The sequence below is a fragment of the Anomaloglossus baeobatrachus genome, chromosome 2 (assembly GCF_048569485.1).
Source record: "Anomaloglossus baeobatrachus isolate aAnoBae1 chromosome 2, aAnoBae1.hap1, whole genome shotgun sequence".
Classification (NCBI taxonomy): domain Eukaryota; kingdom Metazoa; phylum Chordata; class Amphibia; order Anura; family Aromobatidae; genus Anomaloglossus; species Anomaloglossus baeobatrachus.
Genome location: NC_134354.1, coordinates 551,567,867 through 551,580,018, shown reverse-complemented (window position 1 = coordinate 551,580,018; position 12,152 = coordinate 551,567,867).

Here is a 12,152-nt window from a genome sequence, read left to right as displayed (position 1 = left end):
CGGAGGAGGGGACGCTACGCTCTCCCACTGCTCGGGTCCGGCTGCCGCTGCTGCTGCGGCTGCTGCTGCTCGGTGGTGGCTCGAGCAGTTGGCCGGATCCCGGGGACTCGAGCGGCGCTTCTCGCCCGTGAGTGAAAAGGGGGTTTGGATTGATTGTGGGGATTTATTGTCCGTGATGCCACCCACGGTTGTGGTGATAATGGTGACACCACCGCTGCTCTAGACGGGGATCCCGGGAGCGGTGACAGGGAGCAGCTTGGTTGTTATTTCTCCCCTCCGTGGGTAGGGGGTTGGTTGTCCCGGGGCCCGGTGATGGGGTAGGGATGGATGGCAGGCGGGTTACGGGGCCTGGCGAGGTGCAGGGTCGCAGGGGCAGCACTGTGCCGCACGGCACGGTGGTACTCACTCAGCCCAATGATGAAGACACAGTTCTCGGTAAAACACTCGGCTGGATGGACGGGTCCCACAGACGGCTGCGGTGCTGTTTCTCCCAGCAGGTTGATGGTGACTGCCTTTCCCTGCACCTAAGTACGGTTGATAGTTCCGATGGGTTCCCACCGGTAACCCGCTCCCCAGCTTGGATATGGGCTGGAGGAGCCCTTCTTTGCCCGCAGGCTCTGGCCCTGAGAAATGGTTGCCTTGGCGGTGGCGGTGTCTCCCTCTGTTGGTTGGACTGTTGCCTTCTGTCGGGACTTGACTGTTTGGAAACCCAGGAGGTCCCCTTCACTAACGGATTCGGCAAGTTCACGGCGACTCCTAGCCTTGCCGGGGTCCGAAGAGCCCCTGCCAGATGGTGCTGGCTTCTCTTTGCATACCGGTCCGGTACCGCCGGGCCACCGCCCGTCCATGGTCCTTACGGTAGACTCCAATCAGCCACTCCTGCAGACGGTCTGCCAACCTTGCTGATCCGTCCGGGCCACACACCCGGACCAACTTCAGGCTGCTCAACTACCACTTCCTTCTGCTCACTTTCACCTCCACAACTCATCTGCCTGGTTTTCCCGCCTCCAGGACTGTGAACTCCTCGGTGGGCGGGACCAACCGCCTGGCCCACCCCCTGGTGTGAACATCAGCCCCTGGAGGAAGGCAACAAGGGTTTTGTGTCTGACTTCGGTGTGCCTGCTGGGAGTGTGGGGTGTTGGATGTTGTGCTCTGTGGCCCCTGGCTTGTCCAGGGCGCCACATTCCCACTTAGTTAAATGCAGACCGTCCGCGGGCTGCCCGTCCATCACCGGTTTTATTTTCACCAACTGAAAAAGATAGAAAATGGTAACACACAATACAATTATAATAACTTCTTCCCACATCGGGAGGTACTCTTACTTAAACGTTGCGTAACGGTTACGGCTTCCGCTCTCTCCCACCCAAGCAACCTGGCCCTGATGCTGCCCCTAAGCAAACAGGCAGCACCCCTTGACCCCAGTCCAGCACAAGTTGCCCGAGCGGGTTCTGTCCTTTTCAGGGAACCCACGTCCATGGGGAACCCCTGAAACCCGCAGAGGATTGCCACCGGTTCCGGTGGTGGCTGGGCCCCAGCCTGCTCCACTGCGGGCCCTTCCTCCAATCTGCCTCTCCGGAGGTGGTAACGGTAGAAGCCACAACAACATTTTTATTTACATGTCACTAGTTTGTGGTTGCCCTGCAAGTTCTCGGGCTTGTTCATAAAGAGTTCTTTATGCAACTTTTCGAACGGTCCCCATGGGGACAGCGGTGCCGGCAACAACCGGTTTCACTCAACAGTAAATCAGGGCTTCAATCAGGTGACTTCATCGGTATCATTTACTTATCATTCTTGTAAAACTTTCAAAACTTTAAACAGTGGCGGTCCCAACGGGGACGGTGACAACGGCATTCCGCTGCCCTTACTCCGACTCTTCGGTGTCTGCTGGGGGAGAGGGTGCGGCGGACACCCGGGCTTCCTGACTGCCCCTCAGCTTGGCATCCAGCGCAAACCACCCCCTCTCCCCACAGTGCCGGGTGTACTGCACCAGGTCGCCCGGCATCAGGTTACGACCTGGGTGCTCTTCTGGCAGGTGGGCATTAACATCCCGCCGGGCTATAAAGACTTCGGCCTCCAGGCTCGGTTCATAGATGAAACCATAGCCCCGGCGGACATCAAACCGCCTCACCTGCCCTTCATACAGCGGGCCCCGGACATGGAAGGTCGCTTGTCTCAGGCTCTCTTTCTCCCGGATTGCACGGGCCACCAACTCCGCCTTCTTCCTTTCCCTCTCCTCGATTTCTGGGCCCAACGGTACCGGCTCCCTATCCCAGTATGGCGCTGCTGCGAGCTCCGGCGCACGGGTCGGGCCCCGCGAGACCTGTTGAACACTGCCCACTGCTGGTGATCTGGGCGGAAGGTCCCATGGTGACTTGGCCTTGGGCGCCGCCTTGCAGCGGCAACCCGGCGCAACCTCAGCCGAGGTGTAGGGGATGGGCACAGGGACTTTCTTCCGCTGGGCCTTCGGCACGGAGCGGTCTGTCAGCTCTGGCTTGGGGAATCTCTCGGGGGATGCCTCCGGTTCGGGTTTCGGGGCTTTCCATGGTAGCACCTCCGGTCGGCTACCGGCTCCGGCTACAGGTCGGTCCGCCTAGGCGGACATGCTGGGTATCGCTACCGGTTGCGGTGGTAGCGGGCCTAGTGGCGGGGTCACGGCAGCCGGGACGGGTGGCGAGGGAGGCAGTAGGGCGAGGGGGTTCAGACCGGGTCCCACAGCCATGATGACCGGCCCACTAGGGGTACCGGGAAGTGGGTCACTCACCCTCCCTTCCGCAACTTCCTCCTCGCGTCTCCGCACGGTCGCTATGACCTCCGTCATGTTGGTCTCTCACTCCTCCAAGAGGAGCTGCATCTTGACCTGCAGCCTCTGATAGAGCTGCGCGGTCCGGATCTCCACCCACGCCGCTGTTCCAGGCGCGGGGGCTACGGTGCTTCGGGACGGCATGTACATCTTGCTGGCGGCCTCTCCCAGGAACAAGATGGCCGCAGGGTCCTGGCGTCCCTGCTTTTATAGCCGCGCTCACATGTGACTGGCCGCCATTTCGCCCCCCCTTAGTTTCTTTCTGGCTCCTCCTCTATTGGGGCGGGGTTTTGGCCTTCGCGCCTCTACTACTCGAGGAGACGCTCGAGCAGGAACTCTTCGCGCCAAAGATGGTGGCTTCGGCAAATTTTCAGCCGGACACCTCCGGCAATAACAAGGTGCACCTCTACTCAATGGCAGAGCGGTAGGATCCTATTCGTGACGCCAAGTTGTCGCGGGCGGAGGAGGGGACGCTACGCTCTCCCGCTACTCGAGTCCGGCTGCCGCTGCTGCTGCGGCTGCTGCTGCTCGATGGTGACTCGAGCGGTGGGCCGGATCCCGGGGATTCGAGCGGTGCTCCTCGCCCGTGAGTGAAAAGGGGGTTTGGATTGATTGTGGGGATTTATTGTCCGTGACGCCACCTACGGTTGTGGTGATAATGGTGACACCACTGCTGCTCTAGATGGGGATCCCGGAAGCGGTGACAGGGAGCAGCTTGGTTGTTATTTCTCCCCTCCGTGGGTAGGGGGTTGGTTGTCCCGGGGCCCGGTGATGGGGTAGGGATGGATGGCAGGCGGGTTACAGGGCCTGGCGAGGTGCAGGGTCGCAAGGGCAGCGCTGTGCCGCACGGCACGGTGGTACTCACTCAGCCCAATGATGAAGACACAGTTCTCGGTAAAACACTCGGCTGGATGGACGGGTCCCACAGACGGCTGCAGTGCTGTTTCTCCCAGCAGGTTGATGGTGACTGCCTTTCCCTGCACCTAAGTACGGTTGATAGTTCCGATGGGTTCCCACCGGTAACCCGCTCCCCAGCTTGGATATGGGCTGGAGGAGCCTTTCTTTGCCCGCAGGCTCTGGCCCTGAGAAACAATTGCCTTGGCGGTGGCGGTGTCTCCCTCTGTTGGTTGGAGTGTTGCCTTCTGTCGGGACTTGACTGTTTGGAAACCCAGGAGGTCCCCTTCACTAACGGATTCGGCAAGTTCACGGCGACTCCTAGCCTTGCCGGGGTCCGAAAAGCCCCTGCCAGATGGTGCTGGCTTCTCTTTGCGTACCGGTCCGGTACCGCCGGGCCACCGCCCGTCCACGGTCCTTACGGTAGACTCCAATCAGCCACTCCTGCAGACGGTCACCAACCGGTCTGTCAACCTTGCTGATCCGTCCGGGCCACACACGCGGACCAACTTCAGGCTGCTCAACTACCACTTCCTTCTGCTCACTTTCACCTCCACAACTCATCTGCCTGGTTTTCCCGCCTCCAGGACTGTGAACTCCTTGGTGGGCGGGACCAACCGCCTGGCCCACCCCCTGGTGTGAACATCAGCCCCTGGAGGAAGGCAACAAGGGTTTTGTGTCTGACTTCGGTGTGCCTGCTGGGAGTGTGGGGTGTTGGATGTTGTGCTCTGTGCCCCCTGGCTTGTCCAGGGCGCCACATATTATTCCAGAGAAATCCATGTTTTTCTTATGTAAATGAGCTGTTCCAGGCTATGGGCTGGACACTGATCTGCATGAGATTCTGCCTCCAGAGCTTACTATAAATAAAAAGGAGCATTACCAGTGTGAGACATATAACTAACACTAAACAGTAGACGTGACCTTTGTCTCCTATTAGCTGCAGCTCTGCTGTATTGTAACAATATTGTAACACTGGCTGCCTGTGAGATTGAGGCTGAAGCTCAGAGGAACCTTCAGATGTGTCGGTTATAACCACACACAGCTCTGCAGTGATATCAGGAGAGCAGAGAGCGGCCGTCACATATCATACTGATAACGCCCCATTATATGTAAAATAAGCTCTAGAAGCAGAATCTCATGCAGATCAGTGTCCGGCCCATAGCCTGGAACAGCTCATTTACATAATAAGAAAAATATGGATTTCCTTGGCATAAGACAACAGATTGCAGATATTAAGGTATCTTTTTATTCAGCTTCCTTCGAACTACATGCCCATATAGACGGCTTAGGAGGGTTGATTTTACTGACAGAGTAGGGGCACCTTACATCTAGTATGGGCTTCCAACAGAAGAACTTACTTTAGTAAAGCAGCATAAATATTGATGAAGTAGGCATCATACTCGCCCTACGTGTCTCACCCATTTTAGTAAAGCTGGCCAGGACTGGGGTAAAAATGATAAATATCTCAAAATGTAAGTCCAACTTCATGTTGTGCAAAAATTTAAGACATTCGAAGGTGTTTTATGCCAGGAAACTGGCAGAAATTCTTACACAAATAGAGTACAAAATTTAAGGCCTTTTTCACACTGTTACTAAAGTACCCAGATTATGTAACTTCCAGCCTGTTCCCCTCCTTAGGGCTGATACATGTTGGTTTAGATTTTTTTTTTTGCTTTGTAGAGAAGAGCAATTGACTGTGGTTTTTCTTTACACAGACACTCCTGAAAAAAAATCTATTCTGCAAGTTATACATTTCCTTATTATGGGAGGCTATTGGAAACATATCCACTGTATGCCAATTTTGTGTGGCATATGCCAGGTATATACAGTACTGACCAAAAGTTTGGACACACCTTATCATCTCTAGAACAACTGTTAAGAGGAGACTTTGTGCAGCAGGCCTTCATGGTAAAGTAGCTGCTAGGAAACCACTGCTAAGGACAGGCAACAAGCAGAAGAGACTTGTTTGGGCTAAAGAACACAAGGAATGGACATTAGACCAGTGGAAATCTGTGCTTTGGTCTGATGAGTCCAAATTTGAGATCTTTGGATCCAACCACTGTGTCTTTGTAGACAAGGTGAACGGATGGACTCTACATGCCTAGTTCCCACCATGAAGCATGGAGGAGGAGGTGTGATAGTGGGGGTGCTTTGCTGGTGACACTGTTAGGGATTTATTAAAAATTGAAGGCATACTATTCCATCCATCTTGCAGCGGCATGCTATTCCATCCGGTTTGCATTTAGTTGGACCATCATTTATTTTTAAACAGGACAATGACCCTAAACACACCTCCAGGCTGTGTAAGGGCTATTTGACTACGAAGGAGAGTGATGGGGTGCTATGCCAGATGACCTGGCCTCCACAGTCACCAGACCTGAACCCAATCGAGATGGTTTGGGGTGAGCTGGACCGCAGAGTGAAGGCAAAAGGGCCAACAAATGCTAAACATCTCTGGGAACTCCTTCAAGACTGTTGGAAGACCATTTCTGGTGACTATCTCTTGAAGCTCATCAAGAGAATGCCAAAAGTGTGCAAAGCAGTAATCAAAGCAAAAGGTGGCTACTTTGAAGAACCTAGAATATAAGACATATTTTCAGTTGTTTCATTTCATTCCACATGTTTTCATTCATAGTTTTGATGTCTTCAATGTGAATCTACAATTTTTAGAGTCATGAAAATAAAGAAAATTCTCTTTGAATGAGAAGGTGTGTCCAAACTTTTGGTCTGTACTGTATATCATACGTATGCCTGCTGCAGAGGGCTCAAACACATTTTGAGCAGAGCTTAAAGGCCCCGTCACACACAGAGATAAATCTTTGGCAGATCTGTGGTTGCAATGAAATCATGGACATATTGTTCCATTTGTACACAGCCACAAACCTGGCACTGATTGTCCACAATTTCACTGCAACCACAGATCTGCCGCAGATTTATCTCTGTGTGTGACAGGGCCTTAAGTCTACACCAAGTGGAGGGCTCGATACTTATGTATTATAAAGAGTTACAAAACTTTGGATTTTTCAATAATTAAACTTTCTGAACAAAGTACCAGAAAATGCCCTTAAACGTTTCTTGACTTTGTGTAAGGCTAGCATTAACATATGAATAATGTATTCTGCTGTATTTGAGGTAAACACCAGTTCACTTTTGGCAATAAATTGCAATTGAATTCTGGCGATACACTGTGTATGAGTTAAATTGTGTATTTTAATTATCTTAATTAGCAAATAATTAGATACAGGGTAGGGGATGGAGTGCTGCCCATTTGGCACATAGTGAAACTCCTCACACTAGTACTACGTACTTTGTAATAGCCATATGAAAGCTTGCCGTCTTCGTAGGGAATGTTTAAAATAACTTATTAATGTAAATGCAATGCAAATGAAAGTACTTTGTTCCAGGCATTCTTCAAGTAAACCGAGTAATAAATCAATTTTAGAATCTCATTACTACCACTTAACATAAAAATAATTATGCATATCGCTTTACTGCTGCAAACAAGTGGAGTTATGTGTATGTCATCAATCACCAGGTCTGCCCAGCATGTATACAGTAAGTGCAATGTACAGCACTCTGTAAGCACCAAGACATATGAAAACATAGAATGTATAAAACTTAAACTGCATTAATGCTATATAGAATATACTTAGAAAAATGAAGGTTCTTTGAGCAAAAATTGGCTACTTTTTGGGTGTCCACCCACCGCGGCAAGGGGACCTTTCTTTAATGGGACCCAATTCTAGTGTCATGCCTCTCCTGGACTAAAAGTCTACAAATACTGTATATCGGCAGATATGATCTGACACAAATGAAAACCACCCTGTGGCTGATGAGCAGAAATCACAGTTAGAATAGGAGGCTGTCTACACCTCCAATATATACTGCAAAAACACCCCCCAAAAAACTGCATCTCCAAATAAAACAAAGAACATGTGATCAGGTATCAACTGCTATAACTACACAAAACACTCATTTTTGTGTTTTGTGTAGTTATAGCAGTTGGCACCTGTTCACACTTGCTATTTTTATTTGGAGATACAGATTTTTTGGTTTCTACAGTAAACACTAGCAAATGCATGTTACTATATATTTTAGCCATGCAGTAGCTGGAGGAGGGGAAAACTGATGCATGTATCTCGGGTGTTTGCTGCCAGCTAGCCACTTTTACCAGACAGGTGTATTTAACCGTTTACCAAGGGCAGTGAACTGAGCCTTTGCCCTAGGTGAAGGAAAGCCTAGCTACAGCTTTGATATTGGTTCTTCATAAACAATATATTGATGAAATATATATATATATATATATATATATATATATATATATATATATTCTAATTTTTTAGAATACAGTAAAGCTTTAGTCATACTAAGTAAAAGCTTTTTATTTGGCACTGTTAATGGAAGTTTCTTACTAAATCTACTAAACACAAAGAGCCCCAATGTGTTCCACCATATACCAAAAGCATGCATAAAAAACACTAATAATTATAATAATACATCATAAATAAGCTGACATAGAAACATATATATATATATATATATATATATATATATATATATATATGTATGTATGTATATATATATATATGTATATACATATTTATATATATTTTTCTTTTTAAACAGATGTATAAGAAAGGTAAAATGTGTATTATGAATTTGTCCTACACAGTTCAAAAAAAGTGTACAAATAGTACAAATTCTAAGCATCTATTGGTTCATTATAGGGCTGTTCCAAGAATGTCTCACGCTGTATGTGCAGTGCAAGTGTAGACAATGGTAAGGTGGGTGAGATTCAAAATAAGGCTGGAGTCACACTTAGAGTGCCTACAAGTAGTATTCAACCCCTGCAGATTTAGCAGGTTTACACATTCGGAATAAACTTGGCATTCTGACATTTGGACTGTAGATCAGCCTGGAAGTGTGAAATGCACTGCAGCAAAAAAGAATGTTATTTCTTTTTTTATTTTTTTTTTAAATTGTGAAAAGTTTATTCAGAGGGTCATTTATTATTCAACCCCTCAAACCACAAGAATTCTGTTTGGTTCCCCTAAAGTATTAAGAAGTATTTCAGCCACAAAGAACAATGAGCTTCACATGTTTGGATTAATTATCTCTTTTTCCAGCCTTTTATGACTAATTAAATCCCTCCCCAAACTTGTGAACAGCACTCATACTTGGTCAACATGGGAAAGACAAAGGAGCATTCCAAGGCCATCAGAGACAAGATCGTGGAGGGTCACAAGGCTGGCAAGGGGTACAAGGCCTACCTGTCTCCACTGTCGGGAGCATCATCCAGAAGTGGAAGGCTTATGGAACTACTGTTAGCCTTCCACGGCCTGGACGGCCTTTGAAAGTTTCCACCCGTGCCGAGGCCAGGCTTGTCCGAAGAGTCAAGGCTAACCCAAGGACAACAAGCAAGGAGCTCCGGGAAGATCTCATGGCAGTGGGGACATTGGTTTCAGTCAATACCATAAGTAACGTACTCCACCACAATGGTCTCCGTTCCAGACGAGCCCGTAAGGTACCTTTACTTTCAAAGCGTCATGTCAAGGCTCGTCTACAGTTTGCTCATGATCACTTGGAGGACTCTGAGACAGACTGGTTCAAGGTTCTCTGGTCTGATGAGACCAAGATCGAGATCTTTGGTGCCAACCACACACGTGACGTTTGGAGACTGGATGGCACTGCATACGACCCCAAGAATACCATCCCTACAGTCAAGCATGGTGGTGGCAGCATCATGCTGTGGGGCTGTTTCTCAGCCAAGGGGCCTGGCCATCTGGTCCGCATCCATGGGAAGATGGATAGCACGGCCTACCTGGAGATTTTGGCCAAGAACCTCCGCTCCTCCATCAAGGATCTTAAGATGGGTCGTCATTTCATCTTCCAACAAGACAACGACCCAAAGCACACAGCCAAGAAAACCAAGGCCTGGTTCAAGAGGGAAAAAATCAAGGTGTTGCAGTTGCCTAGTCAGTCTCCTGACCTTAACCCAATTGAAAACTTGTGGAAGGAGCTCAAGATTAAAGTCCACATGAGACACCCAAAGAACCTAGATAACTTAGAGAAGATCTGCATGGAGGAGTAAGCCAAGATAACTCTGGAGACCTGTGCCGGCCTGATCAGGTCTTATCAAAGACGATTATTAGCTGTAATTGCAAACAAGGGTTATTCCACAAAATATTAAACCTAGGGGTTGAATAATAATTGACCCACACTTTTATGTTGAAAATTTATTAAAATTTAACTGAGCAACATAACTTGTTGGTTTGTAAGATTTATGCATCTGTTAATAAATCCTGCTCTTGTTTGAAGTTTGCAGGCTCTAACTTATTTGCATCTTATCAAACCTGCTAAATCTGCAGGGGGTTGAAGACTACTTGTAGGCACTGTACATGTGATTCGTGCGAGGATCTCATGACAGGAGCAGGTCAGCTGCATAGAAATATATGAAGCTGACCCACTCCTAGCGGTCCAGGCAGTGCGATACGAGTCACATGCAAGCGTGACAACAGCCTAATTTTGATCTCCCTAATGTATGAGGGAAAAATTGTGTCTAGAGATGAACAAATATTAAAAAAATTGTTTTGGGTTCAATTGTGCAAAACAAGAAACAACATTTTGATGGATTTGTGAGAATCAAATTGCAATGTTTTTTTCCTGGAAATTTGTAATGAACATCTTCTCTAATTGTGAGAAAAGCCAGATGTTCCTGCCCAAGAACTGATCCAATATAGTTGTACATACATGAGTAGATTGTGGAATTGTGTAGCTTCCTCTCCTCTAGGTATAGAATATATGAAATGTTGCACACAGTGACATTATTGTATCATCAGCCAGTTCAGCTTTTTATTAGAAAGGTTGACTGAGATGTATTTTAATGCTTTATACAATCACAGTAACTTGACATTTGAAAGTTATAATGTCTTGGTGATCTCTTCACCCTGAACTACCATCCACGATAAGACGAAGATTAGATACTTAGAGACAAAGTGACAGCTGAATGACAAAAATCATTAAATGCGATTTTACTTATGACCAGAAGCAAATATGCCCTTCAGAATCCTTTCTATAAAACTGATTTCAGATATACTCAAGGAAAGCTAGAACATCTCTGCAGTAAAATCTCCTCGCACTGCAGTGCCCTCTGACTGTGGAAATCACTCAAATAGGCCGCTCTAATATACAGATCAGAAGACCGGCTCAGGTCAAGCTGGAGACTTAGAAACACTTTGCAGTTCTTAGACTCACAATATCAGAGTAACTTCTCAGCACCATTAATAAAGCAATGAATCATAAAAAGAAGGAATGTGAAATATATATTTTTAACCAAGAGCTATTTAGTTGAAAAATAAAAACACAATGATACAAAAGTTTTAGTTAGGTCAGAATGTTTTAAAAAAAATACAAGTGTTAATAGTTTATTTTTTTATAAATGTTATAAATTATTCAAAGGGAAAAAAAAGAAAAATCTAAATCCAATCAATATTTAGTATGAGCACTCATTTGTCTTTAATAGACCAAGAATTCTTCTAGGTACACTGGCATACAGATTTTGAAGGAACTCAACAGGGAGGTTGTTCCAAACATCTTGGAGAACCAACCCCAGATGTTCGGTGAAAAATTTTCTGTCTCATGTAATCACACATGAACTTGGTGTTGAGATTGTTGTTGGCCAAGGAGAGTTAAAGGGGCTTTACACGCAACGACATTGCTAACGAGATGTAATTGGGGTCATGGAATTTGTGACGCACATCCGACCTTGTTAGCAACGTCATTGCGTGTGAAATGTACGAACGACCGCTAACGATCAGCTATCGCTTCCATTGGCCACCTGCCGTGTGACGTCGCTGTGATGCCGCACGAACCGCCCCCTTAGAAAAGAGGTAGTTCACCGGCCACAGCGACATCGCTAGGCAGGTAAGTATAGTTTGACGGGTCCTAGCAATATTGTGTGCCCATGACGCACAACCCACGGGGGAGGGTGCAGCATGTAAAGCGGCTTTAAGTGTTGCAGATGAAAGACACAACAGGCTTGATGTCCTTTGAAATCAAAAGACTTACATCTCTGCTATCAGCTCAGAACTGGCAGCAATACAGTTATTCCCAAAGGGTTGCTAAAATTCATAACTTTTACAGGAAACAAGACCAAGCCACTCAATTATGCACAATATCATAGGAATTGGTTTTCAGAAAAATGGCAGCAAGTGCTCTGGACTAATGAGTATAAATATGCATATCAGGATGTAATAGAAGTGTTAGGGCCAGGTGGACGGACAGACCCAGGAGGTGGATCCACTGGGCCGAACTCCTTGATGATGGTAAGGGGTCCGGTAGCTGGCGCACTACAGGTAGCAGGACAGTCCGTGCACAAGAGTAGAATGGAGAAGTCCCTGGGACCACGGAGTCACTGATGGTAGTCTGGGTGACGGAGCTCAGGTTCGGAAGCCGAGAT